The sequence below is a fragment of the Macaca mulatta genome, chromosome 8 (assembly GCF_049350105.2).
Source record: "Macaca mulatta isolate MMU2019108-1 chromosome 8, T2T-MMU8v2.0, whole genome shotgun sequence".
Taxonomy (NCBI): Eukaryota; Metazoa; Chordata; class Mammalia; order Primates; family Cercopithecidae; genus Macaca; species Macaca mulatta.
In genome coordinates this window covers 80,411,395-80,438,543 of record NC_133413.1, presented here as the reverse complement: position 1 = coordinate 80,438,543, position 27,149 = coordinate 80,411,395, and the positions used below count along the sequence as shown (strand labels likewise).

Below are 27,149 nucleotides of genomic sequence, written 5' to 3'. Positions count from 1 at the left end.
TTTGCATTTCTAAAAAGGGTCCAGGTGATGCTATGCTAATATCACTGGTTTGCTAACAATACTTCATTTTTTTTTTTTTGAAACAGAGTGCAGTGGCACGATCTCAGCTCACAAGCCATTCTCCTGCCTTAGCCTCCCAAGTAGCTGGGATTACAGGCACCCGGCACCATGGCTGGCTAATTTTTTTTTTTTTCTGAGATACAGTCTTGGTTTGTCACCCAGGCCAGAGGGTAGTGGCGTGGTCTTGGCTCACAGCAACCTCTGCCTCCCAGGTTTAAGTGATTCTCCTGCCTCAGCCTCCCAAGTAGTTGGGGTTACAAGCGTATGCCACCATGCTCAGATAATTTTTTGTATTTTTAGTAGACATGGGGTTTCACCATGTTGGCCAGGCTGATCTCGAACTCTTGACCTTAGATGATCAACCCACCTTGACCTCCCAAAGTGCTAGGATTACAGGTGTGAGCTACTGCACCCGGCCAATTTTTTGTATTTTCAGTAGAGACAGGGTTTCACCATGTTTCCCAGGCTGGTCTGGGATTACAGGTGTGAGCCACTGTGCCCAGCCAATAATACTGTATGTTCTATAGAACATGAAGCTCACAGGCTTCATTGATTGGTTCATTAATTAATTCATTCAACAAATATTTTTCTCAGACAGAGCTGTGGGTGCTGGAGGTTACGCTGATGCACAAGATGAAGTTCTTGCCTCAGGGAGCCTCTATGTTGGTGCAAGAGGCAAACATACATCATGCAATGTTTGTCTGGGATAAGGGCTATGAAGAAAAAGCAAACAAAGTAGGTCTCTTTGTAGGAGAGTGGTGGCCAGGGAGAATCTCTTCGAGGAGATGAGGCCTCCAGGGAGAGGAGTGGCAGGGTAAAGGCCTGAGGTAGGAAAGTGTTTGGTGTGTTGGAGCCTCAGCAGGAAGAGGCTGGTCTTACTGGGAGTTGAGGCAGGGAGAGTGGTCAGAGCGGGCGGCAGAATGTTGGTAAGAGTCACACACAAAAATATTCCTGTGACCAGATACGTTCAGGAAATGTTTGTTTCAACAACATTAAAACTTTTTTTTTTAGTTTTTTTTTTTTTTTTGAAACAGGGTCTTGCTCTGTTGCTCAGGCTATAGAGCAAGCTGTAGGTGCAATCCCAGCTCACTGCAGCCTTGACCTCCAGGGTTCAAGTGATCCTCCCACCTCCTCCTCCTGAGTAACTGGGACTGCAGGCATGCGCCACCAGCCTGGCTAATTCTGTCCATTATTTTTGTAGAGATGAGGTCTCACTATGTTGCCCAGGCTGGTCTTGAACTCCTGGACTCAAGCAATCCTCCCACCTCGGCCTCCCAAAGTGCTGGGATTATAGGTGTGAGCCACTGCACCCGGCTGACATTAAATGTTTTTCTTTATTGAAGAATTTTCCTAAGGTTTTTATTGTGCTGATCCCCATTATTAATCTCCAGGAGAAGGATAAGGTATTTTTTTCTCAAATTTACATGACCATGAAACTTTTACTCCCTCAATCACCTCGCAGACTGATGTTCTTTGAAACGCATTTGGGAAATCTTGATCTAGCAAGTCCTACTCTCTCATTTTCTAACTGGGAAAACTGAGGAGCAGAGAAATGAAATAGCCTGTTCCAAATAATGAAGCTTGAGGTGACATGAGGCGGTGGAAGGAACACTGAGTTTGGGGGTGGAAGATGAGGTTTGAGACTTTGCTCTTGTATTTTGTGAATGTGGGACCTGGTGTCTGTTGCCTAAACTGGGTAGTTTCCTCAGCCAAAATGGGAGATTGCACTGTTTGCTCTCTGAGGATCCTGGAGTCACTCTGGGTGAGTGACTACTGATTTTTTTTGACTTGGGAGCCTTGTGTCAGTTAAGCCAAAGGAAAAGCACTGGGAGATTCACATAAATACATTCATCAAATACCACCATCTAGGTTATTTTTGCTTTCAAATGAATATACTTCCCAGACAAGTAATTAAAATAAAATCTGTCAGAGGATGTAAAACTCTAAATCATAAAATGTTGGTTAAAAAAAAAGAAGCAATGGAGAAAGACTAAGATCTATGGTAATGTACTTTGCTGTAAAATATTTTAGCATTGATTTCCATTTTTATGAAATTCATAGTTGATTTGAATACAAACAGTAAATCTCACAACACGTGAAATCTATCTTTTTCTTGTTTGCTTTCCAAGGAATTGTTGAGGAAATAATTAGGAAAAAAAAGACTCTTAGATTTTAGTTTTTTACTAGCTATATGAGTTACTTTGGATTGATTTTTCTTTATCTATAGGAGGGATCCAAATATTCCTTAAGGTCTTTTCAGCTCTACTAATTTAAGATATCTATATTTGACAACTTTTGCCTTGAAGGGATGTTAGCAATAGAATCTTGGTCAAGGTGTGACAGGGACCTGAGGGTTCTGAGGACTTAGGATGTGAGCTGTGTATAGGTAAGGTAAAGTCATGGTAAATAATTGTGTTAAAGAGAAGATGCCAGTTGGGAGCTCTTTGGTGAGATTTTCCTAAGGAATTCTGCTGTTCCTATAGAGCAACAAAGTTTGGGCATTGTTTAAAGAAAGAATGAAGGTGTATACGTTCCTTTATTATCTATTCACAAGTGTGGGTTCTCCTCATTCTGGGCCCAGGGTAGGAATGTACTTTCTGGCCCCCTTGGGGTTGGATGGGGCCATGTAACAAATTCTAGACAAACAGTCCCATGTAGTTCTGCAAGGGATATACCCAGGCCAGAACACTTAACTGCCACGGGAACACCCTTTTCCTCTGTCACAGGGGTGGCAACATTCTGGTGTCATCAGCCTGGGTTCTGGAATCAGAAGTCATGGAGCAGATATCCCAGATGACCCTTGAATGGATTATGAATTGTGACCAAGGAATAAACCTTCATGATTATAAACCCTAAGATATTTAAGCCTGCTTCTTACTGCAGCATAATGTAGCCTATGCTGACTACTGGATTCAATAAGTTGAGAAATCCCAATGAATCAAAGGGAGAGCAGCCATCTAGTAAATAAATGTATTAAAGAAAAGATGCCAGTTGGTAGCCCTTTGGTGAGATTTTCCCTAGGAATTCTGCTGTTCATATAGACTAGCAAAGTTTAGAGACTTGGCTAAAGAATGAATGAATGACTATGTCCCATTGTTATCTGTTCAAACTGGTATAAGCTATAAAGCATATCATGCAAGAGGCAGTATGCTAGTTTGGGCAGGCCTCTCCTCCTCCTTCTCCTGGAAGGTCAAGGCTGCAGTGATCTGTGATTGTGCTACTTCATTCCAGCCTGAGTGACAGAGCAAGACCTTGTCTCAAAAAAAAAAAAAAAAAAAAAAAAAAAGTCAAGCATTTGTGAATTTTCAGAATGTAAAATATCAAGGCTTTTCCAAATCAGATAAATCAGGAATGTTCACCTTTACATCCAAAAAAGAAAAAAGAAAAAAATTCAAATAGAAGTTCAGCAGAATAATGTAAAGCCTTAAATAGGTGACCAAAATTCAAATTATCAACAGATAGCTCAATTTGATGGATCTTTCAGTAAACTTTAGTTTGAAACAACAACAAAAAATACCATTTACCAAAACATGAAAAATATTTTCAGGAAATTATTATCTAATTTGAAAAATAAAAAATGGAATCCATGGCAAATAAGAAAAATACAAAAAAGGAAATCAACCTTTGATATGGTTTGGCTGTGTCCCCAACCAAATCTCATCTTAAATTGTAGTTCCCATAATCCCCACACATTGTGGGAAGGACCCGGTGGAAGATAATTGAATCATTAGTTATCCTCATGCTGTTCTTGTGATAGTGAGTTCTCATGAGAGTTGATGGTTTTATAAGGGGCTTTCCCCTCTTTTGCTCAGTACCTCTCTTTGCTGTTGCCATGTGAAGAAGGACATTTTGCTTCCCCTTCTGTCATGATTGTAAGTTTCTTGAGACCTCCCCTGCCATGCTGAACTGTGAGTTAATTAAACCCTTTTCCTTTATAAATTACTCAGTCTCAGGTAAGTTCTTGTAACAGTGGGAGAATGGATTAATACAACCTTTATAGGAATCAAGAGAATATTACGGACAAATAAAAACTTCTTAAATCAATAGTGTATCCTGCATTATTGTGTGTGGAAAACTATAATTAATGTAATGTAGTTTTTGTTAGTTGCATAATCTAAAAGTATGAAAAAAATTGTTATTATATCTCTAAAAAGACCACAGAGTTGTTACTGAAATATACACTTCTTGAGACAATGGGCAAAATTCCCATTTGTGGGATATTTCTTTTTATTTGTGGGAAGTATCTTCTTCTTTTCATACAGTGAAACGAAGAAAAACTGTACTAGATGAGAAATCTTTTTCTCTAAAGTAAGCTTCTTAAATACCTTCAATAATACAATACTTGTAAAATCTAAATTTTCTAAACTCAGACTTGAAACAGGCTATTATTAAACAAACACACTGCTTGGCAGTGTTTTTTCAAAAGTTAAACTATTTAAACCACCACACTGTGCTTAAATCATATTTCAAACTTTTATACTTAGTGCTTTTATGTTCTGAATGTAGACTCTCAATCTAATGACAGTCTAGTCTGAGCCCTGCAATATGTATACAAGCAAGTAACATTTCACTTCAAACAAAAAGAAATGATTAATCTTCTATTTTTGTCAAAATCATAATATTAAGATAACTATAAAAATTAGGATTTATCCATGGCCAATTTATGGTATTCTATGGAAAGCCTTTCTTTATTCCTTCTTTACTCTCAGCTTCCTCTTTGGAAACTTCTACATCCACCTTTTATTCCTCCTCCACGTTGTTAAAAGATTGAGAAGATTTTGGTAATAATTTTTTGGACTGGTGCTATGCCCAGTCTGTGTCTCCACCCAACTCTCATGTGAAATTGTAATCCCTAGTGTTGGAGGTGGAGCTTGGTGGGAGGTGATTAAATCATGGGGGTGGCCACTCATGGATGATTTAACACCATCCACTCTGTGGTGTTCTTGTGATAGTGAGTGGGTGAGTTATCATGAGATCTGGTTATTTAAAAGTGTGTAGCACCTCTTCCCTCTCTCTCTTCCTCTCGCATCGGCCATGTGAAGTTCCAGCTTCCCCTTTGCCTTTGCCTGTATTGTAACTTTCCTGAGGCCTTCTCAGAAGCCAAGCAGAAGCCATCATGCTTCCTGTACAGCCTGTAGAACCATGAACCAATTAAACCTCTTTTCTTTATAAATTATCCAGTTGCAGGTATTTCTCTAGAGCGGTACAAGAAAGGACTAATACAGAAAATTGGTACTGAGGAGTGGCGCATTCCCACACAGATACCTGAAAATGTAGAAGTGACTTTAGAGCTGGGTAATAGGTAGAGGTTGAAAGAGTGTGGAAGGCTCAGAAGAAGACAGGAAGATAATGGAAAGTTTGGAACTTCCTAGAGACTTGTTAAATGGTTGTGACCAAAATGCCAATAGTGGTATGTACAATAAAGTCCAGGCTGATGAGGTCTCAGATGGAGATAAGGAACTTATTAGAAACTAGAGTAAAGGTCACTTTTGCTATGCGTTAGCAAAGAGTCTGGCTACATTGTGCCTCTGCTCTAGGAATCTGTGGAACTTTGAACTTGAGAGAGATGGTTTAGGGTATCTAGTGGAAGTCATTTCTAATCAGCAAAGTGTTCAAGATATGGCCTGGCTGCTTCTAGCATTTTATGCTTATATGTGTGTGCAAAACAATGACCTGAAACTTGAATATATATATATAATGTTTGAGACAGAATATTGCTTTGTTCCCCAGGTTGGAGTGCAGTGACATGATCATGGCTCACTGTAGACCTCTGTCTCCCAGGCTCAGGTGATTCTCCCACCACAGCCTCCTGAGTAGATGGGTTTATAGGCATACACCACCATGCCTGGCTAATTTTCTTATATTTTTAGTAGAGGCAGGGTCTTACTGTGTTGCTCAGGCTGGTCTCGAACTCCTGGTTTCAAGTGATCCTCCTGCCTCAGCCTACCAAAATGCTGTGATTATGGGTGTGAGCCACTGCACCCAGCCCTGAAATTTATATTTAAAAAGGAAGCAGAACACAAAAGTTTGCTAAACTTGCAGCCTGGCCATGTGGTAGGAAAAAAACCCCCCTCATTTTCTGGGGAAGAATTCAGTCAGGATGGATAAATTTGCATAGTTAAAAGTAAGACAAATATTGATAGATAAGACAATGGGAAGAAGGCCTTGAAGGCACTTCAAAGGCCTTCATGACAGCTCCTCCCATCACAGGCCCAGAGGCCTAGAAGGGAAGAGTGATTTCATGGGCTAGACCCAGGGCCCCCTGCCCTGCACAATCTCGGGACACTACTTTTCACATCCCAGCTGCTCCAACTTCAGCCATGGCTCAAAAGATCCCAGGTACAGTTTGGGCCGATGCTTCAGAGGGTGTAAGCTGTAAGCCTTGGAGGCTTCCATGCAGTGTTAACCCTGTTGGTGCACAGAGCACAAGAGCTGAGGCTTGGGAGCCTCCACCTAGATTTCAGAGGATGTATGGTAAAGCCTGAATGTCCAGGTAGAAGCCTGCTGCAGGGTTGGAGCCCTCATGGAGACTGTTTACTAGGGCAGTGCAGAAGAGAAATGTGGGGTTGCAGTCCCTACATGAAGTCCCCATTGGGGCACTGCCTACTGGAGCTGTGAGAAGAGGGCCACCATCCTCCAGACCCCAAAATGGTGGATCCACTGTCATCTTGCACCCTCAGCCTGGAAAAGCCACAGGCACTCAATGCCAGTCCAGGAGAGCAGCTTTGGGGACTGAACCCTTTAAAGTCACATGGCAGAGCTGCCCAAGGCCTTGGGATCCCACCCCTTGCATCAGAGTGCCTTGGATATGGGACATGGAGTCAAAGGAGATTCTTTTGAAGCTTATGATTTAGTGACTGCCATGTTGGATTTCGGACTTGTTGGACTTGTAAGGGGCCTGAAGCCCCTTTTACTGAATTTATCTCTTTTGGAATGGGAGTATTTACCCAATTCCTGTATCCTATTGTGTCTTGGAAGTTACTGACTTGTTTTTGATTTTACAGGCTCATAGGCCAAAGGGACTTGCCTTGTCTCAGATGAGACTTTGGATTTTGGACTTTTGAGTTAATGCTGGAATAAGTTAAGACTTTGAGGGGACTGTTGGAAAGGGATAAATTGTATTTTGCAATGTGAGAAGGATGTGAGATTTGGGAAGGGCCAGAGGTTGAGTGATATGGCTTGGATCTCTGTCCTCGCCCAAATCTCATGCTGAATTGTAATCCCCAATGTTGGAGGTGGGGCCTGGTGGGAAGTAATTGGATCACAGGGGTTGTCCCTCATGAATGGTTTAGCACCATCCCCTCAGTGCTGTTCTCATGATAGAGAGTAAATGAGTTATTGTGAGATTTGGTTGTTTAAAAGTATGTAGCACCTCTTCCCTCTCTCTCTTCCTCCTGCTCGGGCCATGTGAAGAACCAACTTCCCCCTTGCCTTTTGCCACAATGGTAAGTTTCCTGAGGCCTCCCCCAAAGCTGAGCAGAAGTGTCATGCTTCCTGTACAGCCTGCAGAACGGTGAGCCACTTAAGCCTCTTCTCTTTATAAATTACCCAGTCTCAGATATTTCTTTAGAGCAGTGCAAGAATGAACTAATATAACAAGTATGGCTGCAGTCTGAGCCTTTTTGAAGGACAAAGGCAATCTGACACAAATATCATAAAGAGTCCTAAAAACGACCCTGAAAGCAGAATTGCTAAAGCAAAAGCTGTATACAATTTCCAAACCAGTAATCTAAGGTCTTCAGTAAAATAGCATGGCAAATCCTGATCCACATAGAGTGCTGAGGGTGCTGACATACTGCTCATCAGAAAAGAACCTGAACCAAACCATGATGGAATTGGTTCAATACTCTTCCACTCTTCATCACTTATAAAGTTTCTGAAGTCCTTCTTAGTCCTTGGACCCTGATGGTGTCTAAATTCACCATCCTTACAATGATAAATAGTAGGAGAGCAGTTACGATGAACTGTCTACTCAGTCCTGGCTGCCCTGTGACATCTACTTTTGCTACATTAACCTCAAGAACTTCTCCCCATTCAGCAAAACTTTCCCATTCTGGTGGAAGCTTTTGACAAGCGGGGTACCACAGGGCACAAAATTCTGTCATCCGGTCTCCTTCCAGCAACTGTCTTCAGTTCTCATCCATGATAATGCATACATCTCTCTGCCACCTGTTCTGTTTCTTTCCATGTCCTCCAAAGCAATAGCACCAGGACTGCCAGGGAAACCATGACTCCCAGAGGGTGCCATGTCTGCTGCTTGCCCACCTCACAACAAGTGAGGCAACCTCAGCAGACTTGATCTCTCTGGGCCCTGGTTTCTCCATCTGCATAAAGGGATAGTAATATTATCTAGCTCATAGAATTGTTGCCAAGAATAACTGTTAATATATGTCAAGACCTTAGACTAATGCTTGGAATGTAATAGGCAGTCAATAAATCTTAGCCATTCTTCTCTCTCCTCTACTCCCTTTCCCTTTCATTTTAAAAGATTTTATTTATTTATTTATTTATTTATTTAGAGACAGAGTCTCACTCTGTCACCCAGGCTGGAGTGCAGTGGGGCGATCTCAGCTCACTGCCACCTCTGCCTCCTGGGTTCAAGTGATTCTCATGCCTCAGCCTCCCGAGTAACTGGGATTACAGGCACATGCCACCACACCCAGCTAATTTTTGTATTTTTACAAAAATGTACAGAGGAGTTTTGCCATGTTGGCCAGGCTGGTCTCAAACTCCTGACCTCAAGAGGATAGGCCAAGGCTGATCCATCTGCCTCAGCCTTCCAAAGTGTTGAGATTATAAGCATGAGCCCCCATGTTGGCTCTATTATTTTTATTGACATAGGAAAAAAAAAAGGACTCAAAGGATAGACATCTGTGAAAGTAGCCATCTCTGGGTAGTAGGATTCTGAATGACTTTTATTTCTTTGGATTTTTTTTTTCATACCAAATTTGTGTGCACTGAACTTGTTACTTTATAGTTAGGAAAAAAATATTATTTAAAAACAGTATATTGGCTGGGCACAATGGCTCACGCCTGTAATCCCAGCACTTTGGGAGGCCAAGGCAGGTGGATCACTTGAGGTCAGGAGTTTGAGACCAGCCTGGCCAGTATGGTGAAACCCCGTTTCTACTAAAAACACAAAAAAAGTGGCTGGGTGTGGTGGTGCATGCCTGTAGTCCCAGATACTTGGGAGGCTGAGGCAGGAAAATCGCTTGAACCCAGGAGGTGGAGGCTGCCGTGAGCCAAGATCATGCCACTGCACTCCATCCAGCCTGGGCAGAGAGCGAGATTCCATCTCAAAAACAACAGCAGCAGCAACAAAACAAAACAAAACAAAAATCCCCCCAAAACCCCCCCAAACACTATATTTACTACGATTTTTTTTCCCAAAGAGTGTATACCACTCACTACATTAAGTCCTGTGATTAGTGATTTTACCTCAGTTTTATGACCTACTTCCATTAGCTTTCACCCTCTTCGAAACGTCTTCCATCTTGACTTTTTAATTTCATTAATGATTTTTTTTTTCCCCTTGGCCACCTGTTGTTGAGACCAGTGAATCTCCTGGTCTCTAATAACTTATCAAGTCTTATGAATCTTTTCTCCTAAACCTCTCACACTACTGTCCACTGTCCCAACCTACTTCTGATCCTTACCACTTCACGTCTGGACTATTGGGTTTTTCTTATCCATCGACTTCCTTTTAATTCTTGCAGAGTAAAGCCAGACAATGCTCTTAAAATACCACCTTATATCATTCCTTTGCTCAAACACTAGCAGAGGCTCCTTACATTCCTCATTGCTGAGGATAAAATCCAATTTCCTGGCTCGACATTGAAAGCTGTCCACGTTACTCAATCTCTGCTATCTCAAATAATTCACCACTTACCTTATTTATGGTCTTTTCCTACCATACTTCTGTACAGTAGCACTTTTGCCCTCCTGCTTCCTTTATGTCCAAATTTTACTTGTCCTTCGAGATCTTGCTTAAATACACACTCGTCTGAAATGTTCATTTTTTTTCCTTTGTAAATTGCAATAGCCCTGCTCTGTTTGGCCATTAATCACACACTGACTTGAGATTTTCTTATGTTGAAATGTTGTTAATCTATATCTTTTAACATTTCTGTTGTCTGTTTCTTCTCTCCAACTAAATCATACTATTTCTAAGGGTGCTTACATTTTGTAACACCCCAGTGCTTTACAGAAGAAGATGGGTAATAGCTAGGATATTGACAGATGAATTAATATATCTAATATTTGATAAAAATAGATGCTAGAATAAAAATACTTCATTTTATTTAAAAGTAAAGACAGAATTTTGACTTGGATCTTTTCCTTGTTGACTTTGTTTTGACTTTACTATTTATAATGTTTTTTATCCTGATAGTCTGAGCTTCTTTTAATGGTCAGATCAATATTTACTTGAATATCTCCCAAAGCAAGCTTTCTGTAATTCACTTATTAGAGAAGGTCTTTAAATTTTTGGGTATAGGATTTTAAAAATGAAATAAAACTCCAATTAGTAAAATCCGAGTTTCAGAGCAAATGCTTCTGTTGTTAATGACCTGGGTGCTGTCCCACTGGACTCTGGGCTCCTTGAGGGAAGTTACTATTTCTCAGTCGTGTCCATGATCTCAGTACCTAACACAGCCTCTGCCACAAGGTGTGAACTTGCTGTGTCAAATGAAAACTGCAGAGCAGCACTGCAGACTTGGAAGGAGGGAAACATTACATCTCAGATAATTTTAAATATTTGTCATGAATTAAATATTTTTCTTCTAAACAAACAAAGCACAATTTTTAATGACTGTAATTTAACAATATAGTATCCCTCCCTCAAATCTCTTATCTTCTGACTCAGTACATCCATGTCTTGGATTTACAGTGTCTACTCATTTGATCGTGATTGCTGCCATTCTGGTTTTGCAGAGGTTTCATGTTTCTGTGTCCCTGTAGAGTGATCATGCTGAGATGGCTCTGTGCATGTTCTTGCCCCCAGCTTCTGCGCCTTTGAAATATACCCTAGAACACTCAGGTGGTGGGTGGTGATGGGAGCTCAGCTAGCCAAGAATGAGGGAGCAAGGGGATGTGATCAGAGGACCTTTAGGGTGCGGGAACAGAGGAAGCCTCAGTTCTACACCCTCTGACAGCCAGCTGAATGGGGAAATTCCAGGCCTTTATTCTTTTCCCTCCTCCCTCCCTTCCTTTCTCTCCTCCTCCCTCCATTCCTCCCTCCCTTCCTTCCTCCCTTCCTTCTTTCTATGTAAGTAACATTGGAAGGGAATATGCTGTTTGTACAATGGCAGTCCTGGCAACAGCTCTCTGTTCTCTTCAAATCCCCTGAAGTCATGATGTGCCTCTGGCCTTTGTTCTTTCCGGTTCTACTCACCCAGCTGTTGCTCAGTCTTCCTGGGCTGCGGTCTGTTTATGATGCCCTCAGAATGTCAGCAGGCTCCCTTCACCAATCCCATGTGACTGCTGATCTTCACCTTTACTGCCCTTTATTTTTTTTGCTTTTAGTTTATACTGCTCTTATTTATTGTAGTTTAAAGCTGCATATTATTTTGATGTGTGCATGTATCATAGTTTCTTTCCTCTATTTATTTTTATTTTAGAGATAGGGTCTCATTAGATTGCCTAGGCTGTAATGCTGTGGCTATTCACAGGCACAGGCACAGCTCACTGAAGGCTCACACTCCTGGGCTCAAGTGAGTCTCCCAGCTCAGCCTCCCAAGTAGCTGGGACTACACGTGTGTGCCACCACACCTGGCTCTCTTTCCTCAATTTTAATAATTAAAATTTGTTAGGAATATTAGGTCTTTAGGTGAGATAAATGTTACAAATATGTTTCTCCCACTTTTTTAGTATTTATTATTATTATTACATTTTTTAATGTTTAATTTTTGTGGATACATAGTAGGTATATATATTTGTGGGGTACGTGAGATGCTTTGGTACAGGCATGCGGTGTGAAATAAGCACATCATGGAGAATGGGGTATTCATCTCCTCAAGCATTTATCCTTTGAGTTACAAACACTGCAATTACACTTTTCTTTCTTTCTTTTTTTTTTTGAGAAGGAGTCTTGCTCTGTCGCCCAGGCTGGAGTGCAGTGGCATGATCTCGGCTCACTGCAACCCTGCCTCCTGGGTTCAAGTGATTCTTCTGCCTCAACCTCCCGAGTAGCTGGGATTACAGGCATCTGCCACCATGCCCAGCTAATTTTTGTATTTTTGGTAGAGACGGGGTTTCACCATATTGTCCAGGCTGGTCTCGAACTCCTGACCTTGTGATCCGCCCTCCTTGGCCTCCCAAAGTGCTGGGATTACAGGCGTGAGCCACCACACCTGGCCCAATTACACTCTTTTAGTTATTTTAAAATGTACAATTAAGTTATTATTGACTATAGTCTCCCTGTTGTACTATCAATATTTTTATTATTTTAAAATAAACTTTATTGTATATATTTGAGGTTTGCAACATGTTGTGGGATACATATATTAATAGATAGTAGAAAGGTTATGATAGTGAAGGAGATGAACATATCTATCATCTCAGATAGTTAATTCTTTGTGATAAGACAGCAGCTAAAATCCACTTATTTAACAAAAAACCCGGATATACAATATAATTTTATTAACTTTAGTTCTCATGCTGTACGATAGATGTCTAAACTTGTTCATCATACGCATCTGCTATTTTGAATTCTTTGACCTACATTTCCCATTCCCTGACCACTCCCCCACCCAGCAGGTGGTAACCACTGTTTCATTCTCTGTGTATTTGAGCTCTTTTTATGATTCCACATAGAAGATTCTTACTGTCTTTGACCACTTACTTGATGATGCCTCAAGGGAGATAAAGCTTCTTGCCTAGGGAGCTAAAACTTCTTGCCTTTCAATGTCCAGGTTGGTTATCCTAGGTTTTAATTTTTGTCACACATCCAGCACTCTTACTTGCATACTGATTTTTGAGACAGTATAGGTCAAAATTATTCACAAAACACAAAATACATGGACAAAAGAGAAACCAACAATATGGAGACATATTAGCTTTGGTAGATTGGCTGAAGGTGATGGTGCTCTATAGTAGCTAAGGCCCATTAGCCAGGAGGCACAGTGTTGTGGCCTGGGCCAGTTTTACTGCTTGAGAATGCATTCTGTTTCTTGGGGAATGAACACACACACAATACTGAAACAGATGACTATGTGTGTGGAAATAAATACATATGTTTGGGGATATTTCAGAGACAGATAGTATTTAGATGAATCAGCACAGGGTGTGGTATCCTTAAGCACAGTGGATATGGATTCCAGAATCATGCCAAATTACTTGCATTCAAATCTTTTAGGTTTGGCTTCTGAAGGAACTCAACCTAAGACATTTGCAATAGCAAAGACTTTCATATTTGTGAGAAGATAATTTTAGATTATACTAAGACTATAAATTTAGTTGGGATGCTTTCCTTGTTCCTTAATTAAGGTACACAGTAGGGAAGCATCTTAAAGAATAAAATGCTAATGCATTATATTGTTATAGTATCTAATTCATTGTTTGAACAAGATGAACATTAAAAATGATAATTATATGTATAATCAGTTTATACCAAGGTTGTTAGAGTGAATTGTTTACTGGAGATATGAGGGGTGATTATCATATCACTCTAGCCTCATATACTATGATGTTAGTAATTCTTAGAGTAATATGTTTATAAAACCTCCACAAGATGTAATCTGGGCGAGGAGTTTGCAAGCTGAGTTGGCATGATTTGGATGAGTCCGAATCCAAATTAATAAGTTAAATGTAGAATACACAGCTAGGAAGACTGAGGGCCACTTGAGCTCCATATAGGGATGGTGGGCTAAGGTAAGTAATGAGATTTTCACAGGTCTCAGTATACAAGTTCCAGACTCAGCAGATTACCATCCAATTCCGTACTAACACCTTGAGCTCTTGTACGGTCTTTTATTTTTTTTTTTAATCAAGTTTTCCCCTATAATGGTAGAGTAAACATAAATTTCATACTTATGGGATAAGCATACTTCACTAAAGGAAGCAAAGCTCCTTAATGGGGTAATTGTTAGTGTGTAATTTTGGTTTGAGTTGCTGAACTAGTGAATAATCTCAGGGTTGCCTTCCTGAAATAATTTGAAATTGTGTGATTTTTTCTTTTAAATCTACCTCTGGATTTGTTATGTAGGACTCTAATGAGATTAAAATCCTATAATCAAGAACAGAAATGTCATTCAAAATGAGAAAGCCAATAAAAGAATGGGGCTAATAACAATATTGGGTTTGATTCATGATTTGGGAGAGGGGTTTAAAACATTTATATATCATGTACCTTGTAAAAAGAGTGTTTTTAAGTCAGTTTGTGTAAAACAGTCTCTTGAATGTAGTTTTGACCTCAAGGTTGTTGGGGAGATTAAGGAGATCATGTATAGCTAGTGCCTGGCATCTGTTTGCATATACCAGTTCTCATAATGATTTTCCACTGCTACTATTCCTCTGTTATTACTTCTATATTCAGCTAAAAACTTTGAGATCCAATAGTTAGTTCACAACTCACGTGATGGCAAAGCCTAATCTGACCTGATTTGTGGCTATTTTCAAAATCATACTTAGTGTGAATACTCGTTCGTTTGTTGCAGAAATATTAGTGTGCTTGATTTTGGAACGCCATTCCAGACTTCATTGAGATGTTACATAACATACAGCCTCAGGCACCATTTTACTTTTGTAAAATGTGAAAAAATCTTAATTCCAAGACACATCCAGCTTTAAGGGTTTAGGCTGAGGGATTGTGGACCTGAAGTCATGTTATCATCCAATCCGGGCAACCTTGATTAATTGCCATGGTGCATAAGCACATGCGGATGCTGATAACTAGGGCTGTCTGCAAAACTAACTGCTTCTTTCGGGTCAGTGGCCGGATACTACTCAATTGCAACGATCATGTGGCATAAAGAGAAAGTTATATATTTGAAGCATTTCTAATGGGGGAAAAGGAAAATGATATGTCAATTTAGGGCACGTACAGGTCTGAATCTTGATTGGTCAGAAATGTATCAGAAGTTGGAAAGAATAATGTTACTCTTTGTAAGAAGAGGTTGATGTGTCAGTGTTAGATGCCACGAGTTGAAATGACGTAAGGCTCCTGATTTCATCCTGTGGGTGATGATGTGGGACTCTGGCTGCATTCGTGGGGAAGGGATGAGGACAAGTCAGCAGGGGGCAGCTGCTCAGCCCTAGGTTACAAAGGGGTTCCCTTGCCTTCTGCCATGCAGACAGCTTTGCAAATTCAATCTACTAACATTTAAATGCATCTTCACTCTTTCTTCCAAAATTTTGGAATGGATCCTTAACTATTCCCTATTTTCTTAGACTGAATTGTCAAGGCTTTTACTTAATTTCTTTCAGGCTGTTTAAGTAATCAAAGTATTCATTAATTTAGAGCTTTCTCCAAATATTTGACATAGACATCATTTTCCTCAATTATCCACACAGTTCTACGCAAGATAATTTTTTGGGCCGGGCGCGGTGGCTCAAGCCTGTAATCCCAGCACTTTGGGAGGCCGAGACGGGCGGTTCACGAGGTCAGGAGATCCAGACCATCCTGGCTAACCTGGTGAAACCCCGTCTCTACTAAAAAATACAAAAAACTAGCCGGGCGAGGTGGCGGGCGCCTGTAGTCCCAGCTACTCGGGAGGCTGAGGCAGGAGAATGGCGTAAACCCGGGAGGCGGAGCTTGCAGTGAGCTGAGATCGCGCCACTGTGCTCCAGCCTGGGCGACAGAGCGAGACTCCGTCTCAAAAAAAAAAAAAAAAAAAAAAAAAAAGATAATTTTTTGAGGGATTCTAGATGACCAAATATGTACTTTAGCTGTCCATTTTGTAGATTACTACAAAAACAACTATTAAGTTGTTGTCGTTGTGTGTGTGTGTGCACCCACATTTGCCAAATCATGAGAAGATCACTTTCCTGGGGAGAACAAAATAAACGATTGTTTCTAAGGGTTCTTACTAATGAATAGTATTACCCAAACTCCATTAGATGAGCTGCAAAGATGCATTGCACTTGTGAAAATTTGGTACATCACATTAATCGTTGTAGCTTAAGCACTGAATCCTGCTAGGGACACTTATAATTATTTTTAAAATGCTCCTAGTATTTGTTTTTTTGTCCCTCAGCATATTTGCCTATTGGTGAAACTTCCTGGAAGTAGTTAAAAATTGAGGGATTGGATGGATCATGAGGTTTATAAGCTCATGATAAATCTGTATCATTGACAATAAGCTAAACAGTTGCCACGTATGAAATAATGTTACTTATTCAGGCCATCCCTGATATGAAATGCAGAGCTCTTAAAGAGAGTATGAGATAATTAGATACAACTAGAAGCAATTTTTGGTGATCACAGTTGACATTTTTATATACTAGTTTCTTTGGTATTTTTAGAAGTATATTAACTTCCCATTTTGAACTATTAAATATTACATAATAACTATATCATCTGTAGGCAGGCCTCAGAATTAATGCTTTATAAGTGATGAGGTTACTCCAGAAATATCCTTGAGAATTTGATAAAATGTGTAAGTAAATTTAAAAATTTCACATAGTGTATTTATGCAAACATCTCTATAATAACTTTGCTCTGAAAATTATAATAGCTTCTGTGACTATTCAGGATTCTCTATTTAAAAGATTAGGACTTGGTGTCGAGATTTCTTATGTATTATTTGACTGTTGCACATAATATCCTTCTGCTAGGAGAACAGCAATGGTGGTTTGATTTCTTTTGGATGGTTTGCTTTTGATATTTGTTGGGTTAAAGTATGATTTCATTTGTGGCTGTATTTAAATTACATGGGAAACCATGTGGTGTAGAGTAGTATTTGGATTTCAAAGTCAGACAGACTTGGGCTTGAATCTACTGCTTACTAGTTTTGTAACTTGGGTGCATTCCTTACTATTTCAAAGATCAGACACCTTCTTCAAAGTGCAAAGTAACTAAACTTATCTTTCAGATAACTTGTTGGCAGAATTTACTATTATGTTTAAAAAGCACGCAGGAAGCACTTTATAAGTATTCATTCTCTTCTTCCTTTTCTGTCTCCTGAAGTCTGTAGTTATTGGAACCACTGTTAGGCATTTATCATAGAATAGCTTATGTCAATAATTATATTTTTTACACCAATTTTATTGAGATATAATTTTAACGTACAATAAGATTTACTAAATTTAAGTATAGAATTTGGTTGCTTTGACAAATATCTATAGTCCTATATTTACCACTACTATCATGATAATGTTTCCATCACCCAAAATGTCTGCTTGTGCCATTATGCAATCTCCACCCCCTTCTTGCCCCCAAAACCATTTGAGATGCTCTCTAGCACTAGTTGTGTGAACATGTATTTTAATTTATCTTGGGTAATCTAAGAATGGAATTGCTGGGTCATATGGTAAATGCCTTTCTTTCTTTCTTTTCTTTCTTTCTTTCTTTCTTTTTCTTTCTTTCTTTCTTTCTTTCTTTCTTTCTTTTTTCTTTCTTTCTTTCTTTCTTTCTTTCTTTCTTTCTTTCTTTCTTTCTTTCTTTCTTTCCTCCTTCCTTTCTTTCTTTCTTTCTTTCTTTCTTTCTTTCTTTCTTTCTTTCTTTCTTTCTTTCTTTCTTTCTTTCTCTCTCTCTCTCTCTCTCTCTCTCTCTCTCTCTCTCTTTCTTTCTTTCTTTCTTTCCTTTCTCACACATGCATAGCCTCCTCCATTATGAAGAGTCCCACCAGAGAGGTACATTGATTATAAGTGATGAACTTACATTGCCACATCCTTGTCGTGCAAGATTCATAATTTACATTAGGATTCATTCTTGGTGTACATCTTATGGGCTTGCACAAATGTATAATGATGTATCTCCACTGCAATTATCATTTCATTCTCCATATAGGTCTCACACTCTGTTTAGGAAGGGGCATGGCCCTGTTTTTCACTCATAATATTTAATATAAGATATTTTAAAAGTATAACTTACCAAATAACTACTGATTGATTAATGATTAGGGAATAGGGTGTTTTGGGCAATTCCAATTATCTGACAACCAGATATGCAAATTCCATTTTCTAAGACTTTGGTAACAAAAGAAAATACAGTTAACCATAAAATTGACATCATCATCATCCTCCTTTTGTGAAGATACCTTTTTTAAATTTTAAAATTTAAAATTAAAATTTAATTAAAATTAAAATTTAAAATTTTTATTTTTAAAATATTATTTAAAAAAATTTTTGTGGGTACAGAGTAAGTGCATATATTTATGGAGTACATGAGATGTTTTGCTACAGGCATGCAATGTGAAATAAGCACACAATGGAGAATGGGGTATCCCCTCAAGCATTTATCCTTTGAGTTACAAATAATCTAGTTACATTTTAAAAGTTATTTTAAAATATACAATTATTATTGACTATAGTCATCCTATTGTGCTATCAAATAGTAGGTCTTATTCATTCTTTCTATATTTTTTTGGTACCCATTGATCTGAAGACACTTTAAAGTCTGGTATTGTCTCAGAATTATAATTTTAACTATAAAGTCATATATAATAATAGAAATAACAATAATGATCATTGTTATAGCTGACACTGATGAGCATTTAGTGTGAAGGGCTTTATGTAAATTGTCTCTTTTACTGCCCTCAGTAACTCTTGGAAGCAGATAAATTATGATCTACTATTTATAGATGAAGAAGCACATCCAGTGGGATTAAGTAACTTGTCTAGGATCACAGAGCCAGTCCCTGGTAGAGACCTACACAGACATCTGATGCTGAAGCCAGTACTCTTACAAACCTCTTGAATATGAGTTGAGTCATAATTGCCCCGAGTGAACTGAATATGACTTAAAAACTTTTTAAAACAAAATGCCTGGTATTAGATGGGTCATTTGGCACTTTTGTCTTTTTCATAGGAGTAGACTGTAGACTACTCCACCTTTCCAAATGAGAATTTTTTTCTACTACTATAAATTGAAGTGTTGTGTGATAGAAAAGATACAAAACGCTTAGGTATGTTAACTTAGTAAGTAAAACTGTATTTACAAGTTATCTTTCTTATTGTTAGATAACAAAAATACAAGGATTACCTTTTTTTTGTGTGTGTGACAGGGTCTTGCTCTGTCTCCCAGGCTGGAACGCAGTGGCAAGAACATGGCTCACTGCAGCCTTGACCTCCTGGGCCCAAGATATCCTCCCACCTCAGCCTCCTGAGTGGTTGGGACCATAGGTGCATGCCACCACACCTGGCTAATTTTTTAATTCTGAAGAGATGGGGTCTTGCCTTATTGCCCAGGCTGGTCTTGAACTCTTGCAAGACCAAGCAATCTTCTTTCCCCAGCCTCCTGGGTAGCGGGGATTACAGCAACCTTCCCACCTTGACCTCCCAAGGTCTTGGGATTATAGATGTGAGCCACTGTGCTAGGCTGGATTATCTATTTTTTAAAACTTTTTATATAATTTTTGATGTTTATTTATTTATTTATTATACTTTAAGTTCTGGGATACATGTGCAGAATGTGCAGGTTTGTTACGTAGGTATACAGGTGCCATGGTGGTTGGCTGCACCCATCAACCCGTCATCTAGATTTTAAGTCCCGCATGCATTAGGTATTTGTCCTAATGCTCTTCCTTCCCTCGCGCCCCACCCCCTGACAGGCCCCGGTGTTTGATGTTATCTATTCTTAATTCAGATGAATTTATTATATTATTTCGTTGATGAAGTAGTGACAAAGGAAAATGCTTTAAGTTGTGATAATAGGCCAGGTGCAGTGGCTCATGCCTGTAATCCCAGCACTGTGGGAGGCTGAGGCAGGCAGATTGCCTAAGGTTGGGAGTTCAAGACCAGCCTGACCAGCATGGAGAAACCCTGTCTCTACTAAAAATACAAAATTACCTGGGTGTGGTGGCACATGCCTGTAATCCCAGCTACTTGGGAGGCTGAGGCAGGAGAATCGCTTGAACCTGGGAGGTGGAGGTTGTGGTGAGCCGAGATTGTGCCATTGCACTCCTGGGCAACAAAAGAGAAACTCTGTCTCAAAAAAAAAAAAAAAAAAAAGTTAGGATAATCATAGTATCTATTACATAAGGTTGAAGTGGAGATTAAATAAGAAAATGCATATAAAGGCCTTAGCACAGTATCTTACAGACAACAAATGCCCAATATTATCTTATAGTAGCAGTCAATGACTGTTGGCTTTGACTACTAATATGCCTCTGAATTCAAGAAAAAAACTTTACGAGGAACCCTAGTGCAGGCAGCCTTACTTAAAGTGTACCTAGACTAATTCCTGTGGATTGATGCAAAAACAGGGTAGCGTTAAAGGTGTCCTAAAGGATTTATATCACTCAAATGTCTATAAAATCCAATGGATGGCCATGGTGATGCCAATGACTATGGGGACTTTACACAAGACATCGTTCCAGTTGTGCCTCAGTGTTGCCCTGAACTTGGATCTTTCCAGTGGAAATCAAATTTCTTCAAGTGCCTGGAAAGCATAATGTGTCACACAGATGCCTGTTTACCTGGAAGGTGCTTCCTAGCAGTGACTTAGCCTTCCCAGGAGATATATTTAAGCTGCTCTTAACAGCTGGTATGCTCTTCTGAGGCTTCACCGTAATTACTGAAGTAAATGGCATGCAACATATTTGGCATGTATTTTCCAGATAATGTACATTTCCCTGCCATCCTTATGGAAACCAATTAGTGATGAAACTGAAAAAGGAAATCTAATAATGAGCTTCTTTTTCATTTAGAATGCTTTTAAGCCTCCTGCTACTAACAGCTCCAAAAATATTTTGAGATTTTCAGCTCTTATGTGATTTTTTTTTTCAGTAGCAGAGTCTTGTATGCTTCTTTTTTATTTGAATAAATTTATGGGGTACAGGCATAATTTTATGGTGTTTTGGGTAATTGGGTAATACCATGGATAAATGGCATAGTGATGAAATTAGGGCTTTTAGGGTATCCATCACTCAAATAACATGCATTGTACCCATTAAGTAATTGCTCATCATCCACCACCCACCCTTACCCTTCCGAATCTCCATTGTCTATTATTCCACAATCTACATCCATATGTACACATTATTTAGCTCCCATTTATAAGTGAGAACATGTGCTATTTGTCTTTCTGTGTCTGGCTTGTTCCACGTAGGATAATGGACTCTAGTTCCATTCATGTTGCTGCAGAAGATATAATGCTATTTTTTATGGCTGAATCGTATTCCGTTGTGTATATGTACCACATTTTCTTTATCCAGTTCTCCATTGATGGGCACTTTGGTTGATTCCTTATCTTTGCTATTGTGAATAGTGCAATGATGAACGTGTGAAGGCAAATATCCCTTTGATATACTGATTTCCTTTCAGTTGGGTAGATACCCCAGTAGTGGGATTGCTAGATCAAATGTTAGTTTTATTTTTAGTTCTTTGAGAAATCTCCATACTATTTCCCATAGTGGCTATACTAATTGACATTCCCATCAACAGTGTATAAGAGTTCTCTTTTTTCTGTATCCTTGCCAACATCTGTTATTTTTTGTCTTTTTAACAATAGCCATTCTGGCTGGTGTAAGATGATGTCTCATTTTGGTTTTAAATTGCATTTCTTTGATTATTAATGACGTTGAGCATTCTTTTTTCACATGCCTGTAGGCCATTTGTATGCCTTCTGTTGAAAATTATCTATTCATGTCCTTTGCCCACTTTTAAATAGAATTGTTTTTGTTGTTGTTGAGTTCCTTATAAATTCTGGATATCAGTCCCCTGTTATATATATGATTTTGCAAATATTTTCTCTTATTCTGCAGGTTGACTGTTCACTCTGTTGACTACTTCTTTTGCTGTGCAGAAGCTTTTTAGTTTGATTAAGCTTCTTATAATTAAAATTTTAATACTTTTTTGTGTTTTGGAGAAATGTGCCCTTAAATGAAAAGGGGACAGGCTTTGGGTTCAGATAGAGTCAAGTTCTAATTTGGGCTCTACCGTTTACTAATTGCTTATCTCCTTAACTTCTCAGGGACTCAGCTTTCTCATCTGTAAATTGAAAATGACAGTATGTTTTTTACCATAGGAATGATAGTGTTGATGGCACAAGTAATGTGAAGCACCTAGTGTAGTTTCTGAAAGGTAGTCATTAAATAACAGTTATGATTCTATTTCACTTCAGCATGAATTATAGTTCAATTAAAATACTGCTTTGGGTTTACGCCTTTATAAGTTGAACCTTTGAGATACTGCCTGCTTTGGAAAAATTGATTTTACAAATAAATTTTCTTTTTATGCAAATAGTCTTTTGATTTCCATGCATAATTTTATTCTACGTAGTTAACATGTTAAAACTATAAACTTTATAGAGAAATGGCTTTTTCAGATATGCATCTAAACAAAAATTTACCCATACTTCTGTGGTTTAGAGTCATAGCTTAAATAATTATAACTACCTTACGGGTGAAAATTAAAATAAACAATGTATGCAAACATTTTGCTGATACTTGGAACACAGTAAATGCTTAATAAAAGACTGCCATGGTTTATTATAATGGTCGGCAAACTTTTTACATAAAGGGTCAGATAGTAAATATCTTCAGCTTTGTGGGCTGTACCACGTCTGTTGCAGTCGCTCAACTCTGCTGTTTTGGTGTAAGTAGCCATACACAATACATAAATGAATCCATGTAGCTGTTTTCTAATAAAACTGTATTTACCAGATCTGCTGGTAGTTTGTTAACCCTTGACTTGTTATAATAGTTTGGCCTATAAGAAGTCATCTTGAAGTACTAGACAGATCAATCTTACAGAAAATGGGAGGGCTGCTTTACAAATACTGTCCTGTACATACATTCCTCAGAGATTATTGATGTTCAGGATGTGTGAGGTGCCCCTGCAAAAAACGATATAGACATAAGAACAAATAAAACAAATCCATTAACCTGTAAAGGCCTCCTTCAAGTTAAAAAATACTGATTTGTCCTAAGTATATACAAAGATAGTACATTTGATGGCTGGAGCATTGGTAGCTGAATACTATAGAGGTACTACTAATTCCCAAAGATATGTTTAATTTTTTGCTTATTTTAATACGGATTCAATTAGGAAAACCTGAAAATATGAAAAGTTATAAGGAAAGCACCAAAAAAACCCCATTGTAATTTCACTAACCTGAGTTAACAACTTTTAACACATGGATGTGTTTCCTTCTAGTCTATTCTGTTTTTTTTAATGATTCTTTGGAAGCATATTTTACAGACCATGTTTACCTACTCTAAGTATACAACTCAGTGATGTAAATATATAGAGTTGTGCAACCACTTCCAGAATCCACTTTTAGATCTCTGGTCCTTCCTTTTATTCCTGACATAAAATTGACATAAAATAAACTGTACATAATTAAATATACAATTTGAAAAGGTTTAACACATATATGCACACACACACCCCCATACATATATATAAATATGCAATAGTCCCTCATTGTCTGCAGGGAATACCCCTCAATGCATGCCTAAAACCTCATATAGATCTGAACACTATATATACTGTCTTTTTCTATGTATACATACCTATAACAAAGTTTAATTTACAAATTAGTCACAGTAGATTAACAACAAAAATAATAAAATGGAACAATTGCAAGAATATACTATAGTAAAATTTATGTGAATGTGGTCTCTCTCTCAAAATATCTTATTGTACTTTACTCACCCTTCTTGTGGTGATGTGAGATAATAAAATGTCTATGTGATGAGATGAAGGGAGATGAATGACGTAGGCACAGTTGACAGTTGTGGACAGTTGACCTTCTAACGACACTCAGAGGAAGGACCATCTGCTTCTGGCATCCAGTGATGACGACGTCGATGGCTGGATGTCAGGAGCAGATGATGTTGATGACTAACGTGTGGGAAGCGTAGACAGCGTCAGGACGCGGGACAAAGGGAGGATTCACATCCCCGGTGGGGACAGAGCTGAACAATGTGAAATTTCACCAGGCTACTCAGAACGGCGTGCAATTTAAAACTTAAGAATTGTTGATTTCTGGAATTTTCCATTTAATATTTTTGGACTGCAGTTGGCTGTGGGTAACTAATACATCAGAAAGTGAAGCCAAGAGTAAGTGGGGACTACTACTACCACCACGACCACACACACACACACACCCCCACACACCCACCCGAGTGAAGCCATCACCACAATCAAGATGGCAAACGGATCCAGATCCAACATTGCCAAGAGCGTTCTTGGGCCTGTTTTAAATCTCTCCTTCTGCCTGGCCTCCTCAGTCCCTGGGTAACACTGTTCTGGTTTCTTTTTACTATGGGATAGTTCACATTTTCTAGAATTTCATAAATTGAATCATCCAGTGTGTACTCTTTTATGTCTGCTTTCTTTCACTCAACATAATTATTTTGAGATTTCTCCACATTTCAGCAAGTATCGATAGTTCATTTCTTTGTATTGCTAAGTAATATTCCATTGTATGACCATACTACAATTCATTATCCCTTCATCTCTAGACAGATGTTTTCGATGTTTCCAGTTTTTCACTACTACAAATAAGGCTTCTATGAACATTTGTATGGACATATGTTTTTATTTCTTTTGTGATCATACCTGGGCATGGAATGGTTGAATCGTGTGATATGTATATGTTCGACTCCATAAGACACTACTGAAATGTTCTCCAAAGTGGTTGTACCAATTTTACATTCCCACCAGCAGGGTATGACATTCTAGTTTGCATCACATCCTCCAGAACACTTGGTATGGTCTGTCTTTTTAATTTTAACCATTCAAATAGGTGTTTAGTGGTATTTCATTGTGGTTTTAATTTGCACTTTTCTGATGACTAATGATGCTGAATCTCTTTCATGTGCTTATTTTCCATTTATGTATCTTTTTTGGTAAAGTACCTGTTCAGAAATATTTTCTATGATTATTTCCTGCTAGATGTTTTTTTTTTTTTTCCTTTCTGTGGTTTGTTTCTTGTTTTGAGACAGGGTCTCACTCTGTCATTCAGGCTGGAGTGCAGTGGCATGATCACGGCTCACTACAGCCTCAAACCCCTGGACTGAAGTGATACTCTCACTTCAGCCTCCCGAGTAGCTGGGACTACAGGTGCATGTCATCACGCTCAGCTAATTTTTGTATTTTTTGTAGAGATGGGTTCTTGCTATGATGCCCAGGCTGGTCCTGAACTGAGCTCAAGCAATCCGCCAGCCTTGGCCTTGCAAAGTGCTGGGATGACAGGTCTCAGCACCCAGCCCAGTCTTTTTTTGAAGGTTTATATAATCATGACCACATTATTAAAAAAATTTTGTATCCTTCATTTTCACTTAAATTTAAAAATAAATATTTCTTCAAGCTATAAAAACTCTTCATAAACATTAAAATTAATAGCCACACTGTGTCTCAAAATTTAGTTAACAATTACTTTATTATTAATGTTGTTTCTATTGTATACATAATATATTGATAAATGTTACTATGATATATATATATGTGTGTGTGTATATATATGTGTGTGTGTGTGTGTGTGTGTGTGTGTGTGTATATATATATATATATATATATATATATATGGGAATTACTGTCCAAAAGTTGGATCGTATAACTTTGTACCAGCAGTGGATTAGAATAACTAACTCACTGATTTTGTTTCTGCACTGAGTGTTATTTCAGTCTTTGTGAGTTTATTAAATTAGAATTGTGTCTCAGTGTTTGCAGCTTTTTTTCTTTTTCTTTTTCTTTTTTTGAGATGGGATCTTGGTCACCCAGGCTGGATTGCAGTGGCTCAATCATGGCAAACTGCAGCCTAGTCTGCTGGGCTGGAGCCATCTTCCTGCCTCAACCTCCCAAGTAGCTGGGACTACAGGCATGCACCACCACACCTGGCTAATTTAAAATTTTTTTTTGTAGAGAACTAGGTCTCACTATGTTGCCCAGGTTGGTGTCCAACTCCTGAGCTCAAATGATCTTCCCACCGTGGCCTCCCAAAGTGCTAGGAGTATAAGCATGAGCCACTGTGTCCAGCTGCAGCTTCTATTTCTTTGATAACTTGTGAGTTAAAGTTTTTCATGAGTTCATTTATGTTTTGGTAAGTCTCGTCCATTTTCTGTTTGTGTTCTAAGGGGATTCATTCTTAACTTTTTATGAAAATTGTTTTGCTCCAAAATATACTTTTAAAAATTTGGCCTAATATTTTTCATGCCTTCCTGATAACCCCCTGTGCTCCTTCTTGAGGATCTGATGAAGTGTATAGACAGTGGTCACTCACAGGTGTTTTTTTTTATTATTATACTTTAAGTTCTAGAGTACATGTGCACAACGTGCAGGTTTGTTACATATAGATACATGTGCCAATCTGATGTTGTATTTTTATTTATTTATTTATTTTTTTGAGACGGAGTCTCGCTCTGTCGCCCAGGCTGGAGTGCAGTGGCTGGATCTCAGCTCACTGCAAGCTCCGCCTCCCGGGTTCACGCCATTCTCCTGCCTCAGCCTCCGGAGTAGCTGGGACTACAGGCGCCCGCCACCTCGCCCGGCTAGTTTTTTTTTTGTATTTTTAGTAGAGACGGGGTTTCACCATGTTAGCCAGGATGGTCTCGATCTCCTGACCTTGTGATCCGCCCGTCTCGGCCTCCTAAAGTGCTGGGATTACAGGCTTGAGCCACCGCGCCCGGCTCCAATCTGATGTTTTAAAGCCACAGCACATTAAACCTGTTCCCCTTCCATGCCCCAGATGCTAATTAAGCATAAGTGGCTGCTGCTTATACATTTGTATGTTCCCTTTTAGGGAACACATTATTCTCTAAATAATTTTCAAATTACTTTGAAAATATTTCTAAAGGAAGTTAGTGAATTTCAACCAATGATTTCTCTCTATGGCAGCGAGGAGAAAGCTCTCCAAATCTACTGAAACTCTCTTCCCCTCTCATTTGTGACCTGAGGTGCTCTCTGGATGTTTCAGCAAAGTGATAGAGTATTCCCTGACTGCCATGGCAGCTGTTCTTTTGCTGTCAGGCCTGTGTCAAAAT

General features: G+C 38.9%; 1 protein-coding gene and 1 pseudogene across 2 annotated transcripts in view; one reads left to right on the top strand and one right to left on the bottom strand.

The window, feature by feature from the left end:
* The window catches only part of SLCO5A1 (solute carrier organic anion transporter family member 5A1), a 159,898-nt gene that overhangs the window by 27,592 nt on the left and 105,157 nt on the right, over positions 1–27,149 (top strand). The window lies entirely within an intron of this gene.
* On the bottom strand, positions 4,732–8,509 carry LOC100427834 (thioredoxin-related transmembrane protein 1 pseudogene; annotated as a pseudogene).